Below are 18,955 nucleotides of genomic sequence, written 5' to 3' on the forward strand. Positions count from 1 at the left end.
GATAGAAAGCCTTCTATTGAGCACATGTGTGTTTTTGGATGTTTGGCATATGCTTTGGTGCCACAAACATAGTGCAGAAAATTGGATGATAAGACTGTCAAAGGTATTTTTGTCGATTATAGTGCTAAAAGCAAAGGTTACAGGTTGTATCAACCGCAAAAAAAGCATATCTTGGTCTCACAGGATGTTGTGTTTGTGGAAGATTCTATTCAATTCTTGTTATCATGTGCTAGAGACAATAATGTCATCTCACAGGACATTTATGACACTTTGTTCCTCTTTTCAGTGGTGGAAGTTCAAATGTAAATTCCAATGAGGCAAATGTACAACCTATGAGGGTTTTTGAAAATGTTATAGATCAACCTATTAGTGATGCAAATGTACATGATGTACTTGATGAGGAAAGGGCTGAAAATGAGCAAGCTAGAGGTATGCCTAAATGGCTATTGCATACTTTATGTGACAGTAAATTGGATGCACCTTTCTCTAGTTGTACTTGTTCAGGTTCTCACCATGCATCTTATGAATAAGATTGTTATGCTTTGGCTGTGTCTAGCTTACATGATGTTGAGCAACCCCTATCTTTTGATGAAGCACAAAATTTAAAAATTGGATGGTTGCTATGCAATCTAAATATGATGCACTTATAGAAAATGACACATGGATTTTATGTGATTTGCCTCCTTGCAAAAAGGCCATTGGTACGAAGTGGGTTTACAAGTTGAAACACAGGTCGGATGGTGAGATTGATCGCTATAAGGCTTGACTTGTTGCAAAGTGTTATGCACAGCAGAAAGGCATAGATTATGAAGAGACTTTTGCTCCCACTTGTCGTATGACTATTGTACTTTTTCTATGTGCATTGGAAGCTCATTTTGGTTGGGATGTACATCAATCCGACATTGCTACTGCTTTCTTGAATGGTGTCATATTTGAGAAAGTTTATGTAACATAGCCTCGTGGTTTTGTCAAGAAAGGACAAGAGAATAAAGTGTGTAGATGTAAGAAAGCTTTGTATGGGTTGAAGCAATCTCCTCATTCTTGGTATGAGAAGGATGACACTCATTTGGTCAAACAAGGCTTTTGTAACAGTCCAATAGAAATCACATTATATGTACAGCGTGAGGGTGATGTACTTCTCATTGTGGTTCTTCATGTGGATGATTTGCTAATCACTAGACCAAATGAGAGACATATTGCTGAATCTAAGGCTGATTTGAATGCTACTTCAAGATGAAAGATTTGGGGATGTTGCATCATTACTTGGGTATACAGTTTAAACAGTGTGATGGTGGTATTGCCTTGTGTTAGAAAAGCTACATAGAGACACTCTTGAGTCTTGATGATGATGGTGATCCTGTAGATGTCACTCTTTACCAAACTGTTGTTGGATGCCTCATTTATGTATGCAACATGAGGCCAGATATTCAGTTTGCAGTCTCACAGGTCAGTAGATTTATGCATAGCCCATGATCTAAGCATTGGTAGGCTGTCAAGCGGATTTTCCGCTACCTTAGTGGCACTTTACATCTTGGCTTGTTTTATCTCAAGGGGGGATCATTGCCGCCAGACTTACATGCTTTCTTGGACTCGGATTGGGCTGGTTGTTTTGACACGTGAGTGTCCACAAGTGGTTTTTGTTTCATGCTTGGCAGTTCATGTATATCATGGATGAGCAAGAAGCAACCTACTGTGGCCACTTCGAGTTGTGAGGCTGAGTACATGGCAGTCTTCATAGCTATGGTTGAGTGTGTATGGCTCAGACGGCTTATGGCTGATTTGGGTGTTGGATAGGACACTACCAACACTATCTACACTAACAGTCAGAGCACATTGGCAGTTGCGAGGAACCCAGTTTTTCATGCTCGCACAAAGCACATCGAGGTGCATTACCACTATGTCAGGGAGAGGCCCTCAATAGGAGAGATCAACTTGTCTTATGTGCCAACACAAGACAACCTTGCAGATATTTTCACAAAGGCATTGTCTCATGAGAAGTTCAAAGCCTTGGGTTTACTCCCCTTTGTGGAATGATCATGTCCTCACAAGGCATGTCAATTCCCTCTACTCTAGGTTCCAGCTCTGGTTTACCATATCACTACCTGGGGGGATTTGTTACCATATACATGTGGTAGTGATGTGTGTGAATACACTTAGGACCGCTGGGCATTTTTTCCCTCTCTAGGAGTTTTTCCCCCCATGCATTGTATATACGCCCATCACTCTAGGGCTATCTTATCTTTCCATTGCACACTAACTAATACACTCTTTGTTGTGTGCATTGAGATTCCTTCATCTTCTCCAAGCTGTGTGTGTTTTCTTGCAACCCTAATTCCAATAGTGGTGGTCTTCTAGGGAATCACATATGTATTTGAAAACCTCAATATCCTTTCTAACATCTCCATCATCGCTGAATTTTTGGTTGAGCTTAGCCACTTGTACCGCCTTGCTTCTAGGCTCTCTCTCAAGTATGCCACACATATTCTCTGTAATAGATCGATCGATAGTTTGAGCAAATGCTACCAAACCACCTAAATGAGAAGGGTACAGTAGGTGTAGGTGCTCTTGAAACCACATGTGGAATGGGGGTTGGAATTGGAGTTGGCATATGCATGGTCCTTGGGTCCCATGCTTGGTATGGTGTTGTGCCAAGCGGTGGTCCAAATTTTATAGGTGTTCCCCTTGGTATAGCAGATGCATGGTATGACATGTTACTACTAACTGGCATGGCTCCACTTGAGTAAGAGTTTGGATAATGCGATCGTGGAGCATAAGCTAATGCAACAATTGGGGGTGTAGGAGCTACATGAGTACAAGTGGCAACAGGTACATATGATTAATGCACACATATAGGTACTGTTTTAGGCCCTATGTGACTAGGCAATGGTTTAGTACTAACGACTAAGGTCAAGGGTGTATCTTTTGTCATGATCAACATTGGGGTAGATTGATCTCCAAGAGAACATTGAGCTAGATTTGGAAAACTAAAGGTACTCCTTGTGTGCTCAAATTGCATCGAGACTCAAGGGGAAACAATCTATGATGGATTCAAGGGATTCATGAAAGGAGTCTCCATTTGCGATAGGGTCAATTACTTTGTCTTGGCTATATCCAAGAATCTTGTAAGGTCCATCAAAGGCTGATTAATTCCGTTGTTTTGTCTCTCTCACTAAACAATACTATGTGTGACATCACAAACCATCTGTTGTTTCTCCTCAAGACTTGTGGCACCAACCATGGATTGTACAATACCTAACCAACCCACATGGTCAGTTAGAGTTTTAGTTTATAGGTCATATTCACAATTTTCATTGAGAAATAGACTATCTAGGATTGGTGTGCTAGAGGTTTTCCTTGAAGTAGATGCATTGTGGCTCCCTACGATGTGACTCTTAGTGACTGCCAACTCAAGAGAAATTGATTGCTTGATTGGTATGGTAGGTTGTCATAGGGGCCTTTGCCTTCATAGCTCAGTGTTGTTCTACCATGCATGAGTTTTTGATTTCCTTCTCTCTAGCTGCTTGCATATAACATTTGACTTCTTGCACTCATGCTGCAAGACTCCTACCATCAAGTATTTGAGCTTCAGAGGGTGATAGTCGTGAAGGGCCTTTGATCAATGTAGTGGGTAGGGTATCCACATGGACACTCTTTGAGAGTGCAGGGTTGACATGAGATGAGAAATGTGAATCTACCTCCCCAACCCCTTCCTTTACTTCACTAGTCACAGGTTCAAAGCAAGTAACTCAACTAAATGTTTTCACTAGATGACCAAATATACTAGAACTAGGTTGTGCGACTAAGACAAGCACATTTGAATTTCATTTTTGGGGTTTTGTGTAGGATACCCCTCCATCATGTCGTAGTCAGAGGAAGAGTCACTGCCCACATTGTGTGGGTCTTCAATCACACTATCTTGGGTCTCGACCAAAGGCCCAAAATATAATGTGGGTGAAGTGGATACCCGTGTAAATTGAGGCACTCTCTATTTTCTCAGACCCTATCACTCATCCAAGAGCATAAATACATGTGATCTCAGTGTCTTACAAGTGTTGGTAAGCACCCTAAGACATTTTCCTTCAGTTTTTTGTGTGTTTTGTTTCTTTCTTTATTAATCATTTTTTTTTCTTTTTATTTTTTAATGCTCAAAATTTAGACTAGGATTTACAATAGCTCAAAACAAGCGTTTCTTTGTGTAAGGTCTCTACTTCCAAATTTCATACAAATTCTATTATGCATTTGAATTTTTCAACCATCACTGATTATTTAAAATATTCAAGTACAAATTATGAACTATATAGGCTGAGAAAACCTAGAAATTAAAATTTACGTTACAAAATTCTGACATGTTTAGCTATAAAAATACTGACTAACTTATTGCAAGACTTATTTACTGATTGTAGAATTTTCTCTTACTGCTGTAAAGTTTAACTTGAGAATGTAAAGTAAATTATCATTAAGAAAATAAATAAAACAATTATAAAGTCAAAGATACACATGGAAGACACATGAAGGCACATGGACTCACCTGGACTCACATAGGAGGGGACAAAGTGGGACACACAGTCACATGGAAAGGAGAGGTTGGTCTTGACTAATCTTAATGAGGGGGGTTGTGTGGCTTTATCTCTTGATGATGATGACAAATTGGTCAAGCTGATGGGTACCACAAGGGGACCAAACGCGGGTATGAATTTAAGGGGAAAAATTTTTTTTTGGAAAAAAAGTTGGACTTTTTTTTTTGCTCTAAATAGAGCATCCACACTCACACTTTAGACATAGAGATTGCCTCTATAACTCGCACAAAGTGTTGTCCTTTCTCTTAGAGAGAAGGCGTCCACAAATCACTAAGAAGCAAAAACTCTAGTGGATTAGTAAGGTACGTATTAATTAAGCATTCAATTAGCTTTAGAAATGATGTGTATATGTCTCTCTTACTCTAATATCTCTGGTGGATTAGTAAAGTTTAATTAGCTTTAGAAAAGGATGTGTGTGTGTTCTCTTTTACTCTAATTTCTCTAGTACATTAGTAAGATTCAATTAGCTTTAGAAAGGATGTGTGTATGTTCTCTCGTACTCTAATCTCTCTAGTGGATTAGTAATTTCAATTAGTTTTAGAAAGGAAGTAAGATTCAATTAGCTTTAGAAAAGATGTGTGTGTGTTCTCTGTTACTCTAATCTCTAATTATACATACTCTCTCTAGTTAGTACATCTTAACTATTAAATTATGCATAGTTAATTGAAAGTTAATACATAAGAGTACTCATCACACTCTTATTATGCATAATAAAATTCTCATTCACCAATTTTATTATCAATTAGATTAATTAGTATTTTGAATAATACTAAAAATTTGATTTAGTTGAAGTATAGAAATTGAAGTTAAAATTGGATTAGAAATGTCATGCATAAAAGTAATGCATTTCTAAACTTTTAATTTCGTAGTTTACACACTTAATTTTTGATTAATTAAGATTAGAAAAGATTTTGATATATAGAAATTAGGTGTAGTGCAGTAACACTAAGTGCGAATCCGAATTGGCGAGGGTTCAAATTATAGACTCTCTTTGAAAAAATTTAGTAAAGTAATATTCAAGAAAAATAACAAGGTTTCTTATATGTAAAAACGACCTTAGATTTCAAGAAAATTACTAGTGAAAATGACCAATTTAAAGTCCTAAGTGTATAGCCTAAGTGTAGTACAAAAAAATGGCTCCAAAGCGTGCTCGAACCCAAGGCGCTAATGATCATGAAGCCGGTACAAGTGACGGGGGAACTTCTGAGGAACATGCTATGTCTCCACCAATCGGACCAATCGGAGCTATGGTACAGGTTGATATCACAGTTTCAAGTTATGCATCATTGCATATGCGAGACCATAGACATATATTAATCACCTTAGGAAAGGAAAACACGAACCAAAACCAAGGGGCTTAACCTCAAGAAACTCGGCATATGTATGCAAGTAGGACAGAATGTTTGGTTGCGTTGTTTTCCATAGGAAAGAATGTATGTCCAATACTTTTGGTATGGTTTCCCTCAAGACTCTCTACTTATTAGCATTGGCATTAGGTGACAGTTACCGAGGTGTGAGATGACATCTAGGGTGGCACAACTAATGCTGTGGTGGGAGTACACCCAGGATGGCCTAGTTGGATACTACAGTTATGTTTTGCCATGGCATAGAGATGACGCCCGGTTTAATACCGTTGTTGCTATGGCGGAAGTACACCCCAGTTGGCATAGTGAGTACTTGTTGAGCGGTATGGGACGCTCAGGATGACAAGAGTTTTTATTAATAATGTATATACCGATCGAACCCAATGGTGCAAGTAAAGATTCTTAAGTGAACCTAATCCAAAAGTCGTTGGTTTAAAAATGGACTACTTATTGCTTGAATACTGTTTGTAATACTGGTTGAAGGACTGTTTTAACGAACAAGTATCATAAATAAGAAAAAGGAACATGTATGTTTAAACAGTGTGGTAGTAATTAGGTAGCAAAAGAAGGGTGAGTGTAGTGTGTAAAGTGGGAGAATGATACCTTCATGGTATCTTTCTATGGACGGGTGGACCTGATGAGTCAAGTAACTTTCCAACGCTAGAAGTTTTCTTTTTATAGTCATAAATCTTAAAAGAGACGAACCTTGGCGGCTGTGCTTCTGCAACATGGGGAAAAAAGCGTACAGGTTGGTAACTCTAAGGTTTATATCTTTAGGTGACTATAGATAGTGTTTAGATAGGGTTATGGTGGTCACGCTCCGCCATAGCGAGATAGGACGAATCCTTCACTAATGGTTCATGCCCGTGGCTAACGCAATGTCCGTTGGTTTTTCTTTCTCAGGATTGGAGACCTATCAAAGGTAATCGACTCCTCTCAAAAGGGAGCAGAGACCTCACACTTTGGGAGGCCTTGGTGCAAATTAAATCACAGATTTTGACCAACCAAGGTGCCCATGATCCTCAAAACAAGCAATTCCTACCTAGACAAGTGGGTGGAAGTGAAAGTTTTTAAGGGGTGCTTGTGGAGGGAAAGGTGGAGCGTTCATCCCACATACCTCATTCACCCCTTGGAGAAGCAGGGTATATATATAGAGAGGCCTTTACTATAGCTCTCACTAAAGAGGAGGCTATGGAGGATACTAGTCTCTATTATATATATAATCAAGACCAGGACCAAGGCCATGTCCATCCTTTTTCCTCTTGCTCCAGGTCTAGTTGGACTCCTTTTTTTGGTACGTCAAATCTATTTTTCATGTGGTGTTTTCTCTCTCAATATTAAACTTTTTTTTTCTTTTAAATTTGGATTGAGCTTTAAGTTGAAGTTGAAATTCAGAACTGATTAGACAAAAGAATACTGACACAATAGAACTATACTTTGTGAGCTAAACTCAAATAAATCTACAAACTAAACTAGACCTGCTGCAAATACAAAAACCAAAACTCAAACACAGAATGCAGATCTGTACTCACACACAATTCCTTTTCTTCCTTTCAAACAGAAAGCATAACCTCAACACACAACACGTCATTACTAGTGTGGAACATGTTTATTAGTGCTCTCAACTTGCCCATTGGCTTGTGGATGAGGGGATCATACTTCTTGTGTGCAACCATAAATTCATTTAAGAGTGTGATACTGACTTCATTGACAAAGTGCGCTCCTTGATCACTCACAATATTGATCAAAAGTCTTAAGTGCACTATATTTTTTCATAGAGGAACTTGGATGTCAAATGTGCCATAATTGTGGTGCTAGACATAGCTTTTGCTCATCTTGTAAAGTACTTATTGGCCACAATAGTATAATATACTAGCATTTAGAACCCTAAGTCAAAACAATGGCCCCACAAAATATATGCCCCACTTAGCATATAGTCTTGTATATACTATGAGTTGTAGAGGTATATTATCATACATAGTAGGTATGCGATCCGTTTGACAAGAAAATTGCATTTCTTGAAAACTTATTGGATTTTATGACAAGGGTTGTCCACTAGAGTCTAGAGTAGGCTGCCCTTACTCTCGTAGTTATTGTCCTTGGTTGACCCTTCTTGTTGTCAAGTAATCGTATGTGTACTTTGCATGCCTTGGGATTACCATTCTATGTTCATGAATCAAAAGCTTTGGTGCAAGCATCGGTCTGTTAAAAGTTTACCAATAGTTTGTAAACTAGCAATTTTAGCATACATATAAATGAATCTTGAACATTGGTTATAGTACTCCATGAATACTTGGGCATTCTAAGGTGTTGGGCTTCGATGACTATGGTGGGTGATGATGAAGCTTTGCCATAGATCGAGATGAGCATGCAAAGAAAGGAAATGAAGAGAGAGAGAGAGAGAGAGAGAGAGAGAGAGAGAGAGAGAGAGAGAGAGAGAGAGAGAGAGAGGAATGATAAGGTTGCACGAATGGGCACATTGAAAAAGAGAGATTTCATTTAGGGTTTTAATGCCTTATATAAGCTTACATAGTTTTCACACTCATTGGACACTCGAATGAGACAAAACTCACCCAACAATCCTCCCCTTGAGCTTTGTAGCACTCACACAATAGCCTCCCCTCAAACACAAAAGAGGATAGACATACAACCCATACAAATTTATTTGGACGAAAAACTACCAAATGACAAAGTAAAACAAACCTATGACATAGACAACAAAAAAAAACAATCTTGAACTTTGCATATGTTGTTGTACTAGCTTGCCGAAGCAAACCTTTGATTTTGGTGCTCAAAACAAAGCATTCGCACAATGATTATGCATCTCCCAAAAATTGGCTACCCATGTATCTTCTTGCTTCATCCAGTTCCTTTTCAAATTTGACATCACGAGGAGGAAGAGAATGGCCATACACAATCTCAAATGGATATTTACGTATGAGAGAGTAAGTGGTATTGTTATAGGAAAGCTGTAATATATGCAAATAATTGTCCCATTTCTTTGGTTGAGAAGGAACATAAGCTTTGATTAAATCAATAATAGTACGATTAGTTACCTTTTTTTTACCATTAGACTCAAGATGGAATGTAGAAGTAAAACAAGTGTAATGCCAATATATTTAAAAATTGTTGTCCAAAAGGCACTACAAAATTTGGAATCTCGATCAAATATTATTACCTTCGGCAAACCATGATCCAAAAAGTTAGCTTTAAGAAAGAGAAGTGCAACTTGATATGCTGGGAGAGTTTTCTTGCAAGGAATGAAGTATGCTTGTTTAGAGAAATGATCAATGACAGTGCATATCATATCATGCTTGTGAACAGTGAGTGGGAAACCAGTAACAAAATCCATAAAAATGTGTTCTCGAGGTTTTTCACGAATGGGGAGAGGGTGTAAAAGAACCAATTTCTTGCATGTCACTGATTTAAGTTTTTGGCAAATTAAACAAGATAAAACATATTACTTAACATCACTTTTCATAGTAGGCCAATAAAAATCATGGCATAAGTTTTGAAATGTAGCAGCAAGTTCTCTATGTCTAGCATTGTGTGCTTTGTGAAACTCTTTAATGAGTAAAGGACAAAAAGATCTTGCGACACACAATTTTTGTTTAAAACAAAGAAAATGTCCTTGGATAGTGTATTCCAAAAATGTGTGCACATAATTGTCTAGCTTATGTAACTATGTTGTTTTGAAATCATCATCTTGTGCATAAGTATCATAATGGTTGTTGGGATTGTGGCCTTTGGCCTACACCAAAAACAATCATGTGAGAATCACCTTTCTATAGCTAGCAATCTAAGCCATCATGTAAGCATGTGATGGGCACATGGCCTAGCATACATGGAAGAGGCAAGTTGCACAAGATTCCAAAAAGGTATCCCAGTCAGCTTAGCTTTCCATGTTCTAAGAAGCCACTCTTGCCCTTTGGGACTTGTCCCTTGATCCTTGGGAAAGATGCCCATATGAGCCTTGAGAGATGCACCTAGCCACTTGTAGCTACTATATAAGTAGCCATTTCTTGTACACTTTAAGCATGTTGTCAGTTTATCATGAATCAAGTTATGTTTTGAGTCTACACACACACTCTCTCTCTCTCTTTTGCATTGAGTAATTACTGTAATAAATTATAATTAGTTATTATCAAGTATGTTAAGATGAATGCTACATTTCAACCTTTTTTTATTGGAGGTCGGTATGAACCAAGCCTCGAGGGCATACAAGGTACATCCCACAGCTCTAAATTTCTCAGCATACATGGTTACAAGCCACATTCAAGCAAAGGCAACTGCTCTCAATGGGGCAACAAGGTTAGAAAATTTCAAGTTCCACTTGTGTTTCTTTCTTTAGCATTTCATTTGAAAAAGATTTCTTTGTTGTGCAAAGTGCTTTGACAAACTTACTGCACAGCAAGGCTTCTATTCCGTGTCGCAGTACTATCCATTGAATTAGGATCAAGGATAATGGCACACAAATTTGGAAACAATAGGATATAAGCTTACTATTTCTTGATTTATCTAAGCTTTCAAGTAGTGTTGCTAGGCCTTTGCAGGTGGGAGATTTGGTCAAGTGCATTGACCCACGGGTAAGTGAACACTATGTTCAACCACTAGGTATGCATCTGATTTGGTGTTATTGCATTTTCAAATATGCTTTGATTGATTTTTCCAAGGAGGATGTCTAAGCTTCAATGCTTTCATCCAATTTGTTCTTCAGACATATGACAAGGTCATGTAGGACCAAAGAATTATCCTAGATACATTTTATACATTATGCAGTTAAGGACCTACACGAGTAGCAACATGGTCTAGGAACTCATGGAGTTTGGTTTAGCTAGTGTGGACCAAGGATAACAACGGTCCTTTTCACTCATGTTGCAAAGTGTTTACAATTACCTCCACACACAAGTACATCATGTACTTATAGGATGTTCTTTTTTGGACATCCTTATCTGAGACATATTCCACATATGGAGAATATGAGTCTCTAGGACTTCTATTGGCACCCGTTATTTCAATTATGTGTCGTGACAAAGTCCCCAAGTGTTGGTCATATCTATTTATTAGACCATTTGGAACACGTCGTATCACGAATAATTTCAATGGCCATAAATTTTTGGATACCTAGTAAGACTTGTTAAGTTTACAAGTGTTGTTAAACAACTTTAACGGATGGTTGTTTCTACATGTAGTTAGGTTATGATGTTATGTTCTATTCATGAACATGTTTGTATTGTTGGCACCTAGATGTGATTAATTTTCACATTCTATTATGGTCCAACTAAGTTTCCATGGTTTTCACGTAGCTATGGAGAAAGCATTTGATTCTTTCCAGGTGGATTGTGAGCATGGCATTATCCATAAACATTGGCAAGTATGGTAATGAATATACAAGTTCGGATCTGTTTTTGCTAAATGCATGTACACTAGGTGTTATGGGACCTAGCGTTTATCAAAGGCTAATTTGGAGCGGCATGCACATTCATGACATTAGTAGCTTCTAAAGCATTTTGCACTATATATGCAATATCTCTATGAGATTAATTGTAGATTTACCAATCACCAATAGAGGTCATGGCCCGGTTTGGGTGCTTGTAGATCAGTTCACTAAAGTTAACCAAGATGGTTGTTCTTAACATTGTTGATTAATCAACATTATTGCAAGAAATTGTGATCCCTGTTTACCAGTCATTTTGGATTACTGCTTGTAAACAGTGGAGATACACATATGAGTATTTCCAATCGTCCAAAGAGAATAGACCGATTACAAGTGTTAATCTTGTGCTAAAGGTTACGCTAATTAAGCACGTACGCTAGCACCAAGAAATCCAATTGCAAAGTTTATACTTGGAGTTTTCTTACCATGATTCAAAGCATTTTGCGAGACTTAGTTTAGTCTCTTCATGTTTACATTAGGCTTTCAACCTCGATCGGCAGTTACAATGCCCATCTACAAATTCTTGACAAGTTGCTTATGCTCCATATTAATTATGCTTGGAATATGAAGCCTACAAAAAGAAGAGAAGAGTGTATACAAGAAATCAAATCTGTAGCTGATGCTTTGAGTTGAATAACTCTCTTAATTAATATATCAACTATTGAAAGGATTTGGGGGGATTAGCAAAACTAGCATTCATCTTAGCATACTTGATAATCACTAATTATTACATTGATTACTCAATGCGAGAGAGAGAGAGAGTAGACTCAAAACATAACTTGATTAATGATAAATTGACAACATGCTTAAAGTGTACAAAAAATGGCCGCTTATAAAGTATCTGCCAGTGGCTAGATACACTTCTCAAGGGTCACATAGGTATCTTTCCCAAGGGTCATGGGGCGACTCCCAAAGGGCAAGAGTGGCTCCATATAATGTGGAAAGCTAGGCTAACTGGGATATCATTTTGGACTCTTGTCCAACTTGCCTGCCATGTCTGCTTGGCCATGTGCCTCACATGCTTACGTGATGACTAGAGTGCTGATTGTAGAAGAGATACTTCTCACATGCCAATTGTCGGTGTGTCAACCACTGAAAGGAGGCAACAAACTATCATAAGTGTCTTGTGAGATTACATTACCGTCTCTAGTACATGATTACAAGGGCTGAACAGAATCTTCCATAAACACAACATCTTGTGAAACCAAGATACGTTTGGTTTGCAGATCCTACAACCTGTGACCTTTTCTTTCAATACTATAGCAAAAAAAATTTGCATTTAATAGCTTTATCATCCAATTTTCTACTCTGCATCTGTGGCACCAAAGCACAATCCAAATAGCCAAAAATATGCATGTGATCAATAGATGTCCTTTTATCATGCCATGCTACATAATGAGTCATACGCTGCAAAGTTTTTGTGGGACACCTCATGGACACCTAAGTTCCTTGGTAGACTCACATGCAAGAGACAACTAGATAGTCATCCATCTGAGTTGTAGTCCATAATTAGTCTCTTGTTTTTAAACACTCGGATGATGGAGGCATTCTAATGGTCACCCATGGAAAAATTAGTCCATAATTCAATATCAAATAAGCAAAAAAGTATCACACACACAATGTTACCAAGTCCAATTGCTTGCAATTTGGATAGTAGTCTCAATAAATAGGATATATAATCCTTAAAAGACTTTGTCAACAAAGTGACCTTGAATGAAGTTGTACGGTATGGGACCATGACAAGAAGTTTAATATGAGGACATATCAATCTCTTAAGTGAGGAAGAAAGTAAAGATAACGATGAGTTACCTTAAAGAAAATATGAGTGTAAGCACTTATAATTAAGAGAATGGCAGTCAACTAAGTGCTCCCTATAAGTCTCAAAGCATAAAGAAAGACATGTTCATTCTATCCACTGACATCGAGGCTTACATAACCTATTAATTTATTAGTGAATGGGAAATCCCCAACAAAAAATAGCATAGACACTTATGGGATAAAGCAAATTATTGGCTTGGAAATAAGTAAGTTTCTAGGTAGCAGACCAAAGATGCCGTCAATCAATATGTTGAACCTCTTAAGCAAGCATTTTATAATTTTTGGAGATCTCACCTAGCTAGTGATTTAAAGATCTCTAAAGATAAGTATACAATAATTATCTAAGAGGGGACATCATATTGTCCAACCAAGTAGTATGTGAATCTTGGTTTAAGCACAAGAGTGCCACACGAAATTGTTGTCACTGAAGAACCTAAAAGGTTAGAGGCTGCCACTGAAATGAGACAATTCATTGTTCAATAAAGAGCTAAAGAGTTTACACTAATAAACTCATGAGGTAGTAAGTAGTTCTCAAAGAGAGAACTCTCAAAGAAAACAAGGAAAGGAGTTCAAACGTTGAATTCAGGCAAGGAGAGTTTTTCACCTTATGGTTTTGTCTCCTTAGGGGTCCAAGTATCTTTACAAGGACGTAAATTTTGCTTCAGAGGGAGGAAAAATGTCACGTCATCTATAGCGTCAGGATCATGGAGCACATGTGGCACACGCAGGTAGGGTTCTTAGTGCACATTGCTCGTGCAAAGCTAGGAGATTGAGGCCACATGAGATCAAGGACGACCATAGGGTGTGTAGCCCACATACCAAAGCCTTGGGTCTTGTCCAGCCAAGTGTGAACGGTCAAGATCTAATTCTTTATTAAGAGGACTCCTATGGTTGGGTGGTCATTTTTCAGCAGTGCTCTTATGTAGAGAGCTCTTCATGAGAGGCGTACTGCACCTAGGTTTTAATACTTTGTATCAAAAAGAGTGTGTAATAAAAGAAAAATCAACAAATGGCAAAGCAGAAGGCAGCGTGCGGGAATTGTGGGAGAGATGGAGACCTGCAAAAAAGGTTGTGTCCAGTGAGCATGAAGAGGGAAGTATCCAACAGCCTAGTACGAGGGCGACCCCTTTGATGACTCATTTGCAGGTTGTGGTGGATGGCGATTGGGACATTGATTGTGTGTGCAAGGGGTAATTCCCATGCCTTGGCTGAGCTTTTCCTTTTTGGTGATACAACCTAAGCTTTCTTGTTGATGCTCAATCATCCAAATGTCGCTCCTAAGAATACGAGATTCAGAATTCCTTTTGATATTCTTTGGGGACTCTCAGAATTAGATTTCTCTTGTCGGATAAACTTTGTTGGGAATCTTTAGACGTCTTAAACAATTAAAATTTTGATCCTTGAAGCTTCAATCTATAGAGCCTTTGAGGTCTTACAAAAGCTTACTCGCTTCTCTTTTAGCACAATCGAAAGCTCACCTCCTCTACTTTTCTTTCTTTAAGCCAAAGCCAATTTTTCCAAACTCTTTCAAGGCACCCCATTTTTTTCGAATCGAGATCTTTGCTTAGCCCAATTTCTTCAAAATCTCCTTCTTCTCATTTCCTCGCACGCCCATCTTCACAAATCCAACAAATTTTAGCAATTTGCTTTTCCTCGCACACCCATCTTCACAAATCCAACAAATTTTAGCAATTTGCTTTTGAATTGAGTGCTTTCCATACGGTTTATAATTGTTGTCAAGAAGCACAATTCGATGGAAAATCTATTGATTATATGTCGCTTGATTGCCGATTAAACTCAATTTTCAAATCTATCATTGCCAACTATATTCGTTTTCAAGAAGAAAAAATAAGATGCCAATTATCGCAAACCATAAGCTCTAATACCACTGTTGTGGAAGTATGGGAGAATGGGGGCTAGAGTTCTTCAGACTTTCCCCACACACACACACACACACACATCAAACCTCTCAAATCTCTCTCTTAACCAAGTACAAATACAAGTAGACAAGGAAACACCACACAAACACATACACACAAGAAAATCTTTGATAGTGATAGCATGTAAGAGAGAAATAAGTTGACACAATTACTACACATAGCTTAGCATAAGAGAAGAGAGAGGTAGCCCCCAAACTCCCAGGCACCCCTCTTATGGAGTTGGGTATTTGATTTGTTTATTGACTGAGTTGGTGCCAAAAAGTAAAGGCCCCCCCTTTACACTTTAGTTCGTGGGTGGTACCTATCACTTATTGCATGACCCTTTATAGCGTAGGTTCTCACTAAATTCGTACAATAGAGCCATACAAGCTTATTGGAAAAATAACAACAACATCATGCAAAAATAAATGGCCCAAAAGTACTATTGGTTTTATTGCCGACGGCTTCGCCTTAGTTCCTAGAATTTCAATTTACATCCTATCAACTTGCTATTAGTGAAAAATAAAGACATTATAGTAATTAACCATTACACACCAGCTATCCCAATTGTAATGCTAACCACATACAACAAGAGGATGCCCAATATCGTAACAAGACTATAACAGAAGATTGGGACTACTCTACTACAGCACAGGAGACGCCCAATCAGAGTACTTACCAGAGGACATTGACGGGATTTGACAGCGACCAATGCTAGACATCCAGGGACACCGACCATGATGATGATGTTTTATATCCTCCTAGTGTCTCATGAGATTGTATCTTTGTTTTTTGTTAAAGAGCTCTTAGTCACTTCCCTCATAATGTCCTACAATTTTATTGGCACTACCTTTCGGCTGAAAGGGAGGGTATATACGAAGCAATTTTCAGCCTGTGTACTCCGGGAACTTCACATGTTTGCTTTTTACGGCTTACACAAAAATAGTAAAATGTGCACTTGTTGAATTTCTTTGGCGAGCGATCTCCATACTCCAAATGTAGAGTGGTCAGAGTTACATTGTCTGCATGGCAAGCTCATCACAATTTTGCAGGTTGGATCTCTCTCTCTCTCTCTCTCTCTCTCTCTCTCTCATTTTGCTTCATTCGGTAGGCAGCAAGCATTGTGTTTTGTAAATACTTGGGCTCACAACTCCCATGCTTGTGGTGATCGTACAATAGGACCATAGTTGCATTAAAAAGACCAATGTCCATGCAATTCTTCAGTTGTTGATATAGCATGCGTTGGCTACTCTGTATATTTATTGAAGATTCGAAAATGATAGATGAGTATTTACATTACCCTCTTTTGTTGGTTTTTTGTTCATGGTTCTAAGGATTTGAGGAGGTAAGAGTTCTCTTTTCTTGCCTGGTTTGAGCATGAAGCCTCCAAGACTAGGGTATTTTTTCACTTGCTTTTCGTGCCTCTCCTCCTAGCTATTTCACAAATCCCTTGGAAGAATTGCTCGGCTCTGCTTCATTGGAAGAGTCTTTCTTGTGTTGATCTTTGCATCCGGGTGAAAGCATGTTAACCTATCATGCTTTTTCATGTCCCGGACAATGCTAACTAGCACAATTTTGACATATGCTAGCTAGTACAATAACTTGAGCTACATCTCCAAGATCTATGACATATGATATATCAATAGAAAGCACTTGAAACAAGGAATCCAAATGTACAACCTCCGACAAATTTTGATATTATTTGTAAAAAATTCACCGGACGCCCAACTTTTTGAAGATGTGCTAGCTTGAAACTGCTAACTAGCACAAAAAGCGCGACAGGTTAACATGCTTTCACCCATCTGTGTTGGAATTGTGACAAAATGCGATGTGTTGCAGCTTGGCTAGCCCCTTTCTCTACATTCTTGCCCTTTTAACCCTTGGTCAAGCTCGGATGATTCTCAATGCTTGCAAGAATTCAAGGCCTCTATGAAAGATCCCTCCAATCATCTGTCCAGTTGGATATTTGGCAATTCGTCAGAAAGGTCTGTCTACAACTCATAATTGGTGTCTCGTGCTAGAATACTGGGGAGAACAAGGTCTTGGAAATAAAGCTTCAAAATGCAGGGCTTGAGGGGGCACTGACTCAATGTAGAGCTCTTCACAACCTCAACTTATCGCAGAATGGCTTTACCGGGTCCATATCCAACGATCTCTGCAAGCAGGTTCCTAATATTACCTCCATTGATCTTTCACAGAATAGCTTCTCAGGAAAAATACTTTTCACTTTGGAGGATTGCCAACATCTTCAATCCCTAAATCTTTAGCATAACAAGCTTTTTGATGAGCTGCTTGGTGGAATCGGCCTTTTGCCTAAACTATCCTCTTTTAATGTGTCATGGAATTCACTCATTGGACCGATCCCATCCAGCTTTGCTACTAGGTTGGCTTCTACAAAGCGCAACATAGGCTTGATATAGGGTATCATAGTCACAGTGGTAGTCATTACTACATGTCTATGCACAACCGATGTTTGGTGCTTCTTCTTCAAAGGCTGCAAGATGGAAATTTCTCTTGCATAGGAGGAGCACAATTGGGCAAAGTGTACCCGCGCCCTTAAATCAGTGATTGTATCCTTGTTGAGGTTCCTGTGAAAAAGCACAAGTTGTCTAACCTCATGGCAGCTACTAATGATTTCAACAAAGATAACACAATAGGAGAAGGATGGACATGCACAGTTGACAAGGGCGTTTTACCAGATGGGTCCATCCTGGCAATCAAGCGGTTGCAGCGGTCGTCACAATCAGAGAAGGGAATGCAAGCATAGATGGAGGCCTTGGGGAGGGTGAGGCATAGAAATCTTGTTCCCCTCTTGGGCTACTATTGTGTAGGTTACGAAGAGAAGATTTTAGTGTACAAACATAGGGTAACAAGGACTCTTAGAGAGTGCCTTCATGACACACATGAAGATTCCAAGCATGATTGGATCACTTGCTTTAAGATAGGCACAGGGGATGCATGGGGCTTGCTTGGTTGCACCATATTTGCAATTCTCGCATCATACATCGCAACGTCAGCTCTAACAACATACTTCTTGACAAGGAGCATGAGCGAAGAATAGCGGATTTTGGACTTGCCCGGCTCATGAATCTTGTCAACACTCACGATGGCACTGTTGTGCATGGTGATATTGGGGATTTGGGTTATGTGGCTCCCGAGTATTCTCGAGTGCTGGTTGGGACGGTGAAGGTGTATGTTTTCGGTTTTGGTGTGGTTCTTCTTGAGCTTGTAGCGGGGCAGAAAGCTAATGATGTATGCATGTCCATAAGGAGATTTATCAAAATGGTTCTCATTTCTCGCGAGCCATGGCCAAGCTTTGGACATGTCACTCCAAAGGAGGGCTATGATAATGAGTTGAATCAGTTTTTGAGGTCTACATGTGCATGTACATGCACCGCACAAAACCCAAAGGAACGACCTACTATTATGAGCTATATCAGCTGCTGAAGGCTATTGGTGATCATGAGTTCAACTTTACAAATAATAAGTTACCATATCTGTGGGTTTAGTGAATGAGGATGAGACAGATGAACTGGTTGTCGCAAATGGAAACTGAAGGTTGTTCTGGTTCTCATGTGCAAATGAGAACTATAAAACTGCCGGTCGTAAATTTCCTTCTTGAGACTAACATGTATATTATGTGACCTGCGTGTAATGTTCTTGAGAGTGCTGAAGCTTCAAGTGTATGTGACAGAATTTGATGCGCATGTTTTTGGCAAGGACGCTTGGGCAATTTTCCTATCCAAAGAGGTCAACATGGGCATGTATGCCTTCGTTTTCTTGCTCAAATCTCAATTTTTTTGATCGTGCGTTCTTGTTTGTAGATATGTACAAACTAGG

At 38.8% G+C, this 18,955-nt stretch overlaps 1 pseudogene; it reads left to right on the forward strand.

Moving 5' to 3' along the window:
- Nucleotides 1-11,249: 11,249 nt before the first annotated feature.
- On the forward strand, nucleotides 11,250-18,624 carry LOC147422358 (probably inactive leucine-rich repeat receptor-like protein kinase At5g48380; annotated as a pseudogene).
- Nucleotides 18,625-18,955: the final 331 nt, after the last annotated feature.

This window comes from Adiantum capillus-veneris, chromosome 27, assembly GCF_014529385.1.
Source record: "Adiantum capillus-veneris isolate H3 chromosome 27, ASM1452938v2, whole genome shotgun sequence".
In the NCBI taxonomy this organism is placed as follows: Eukaryota; Viridiplantae; Streptophyta; class Polypodiopsida; order Polypodiales; family Pteridaceae; genus Adiantum; species Adiantum capillus-veneris.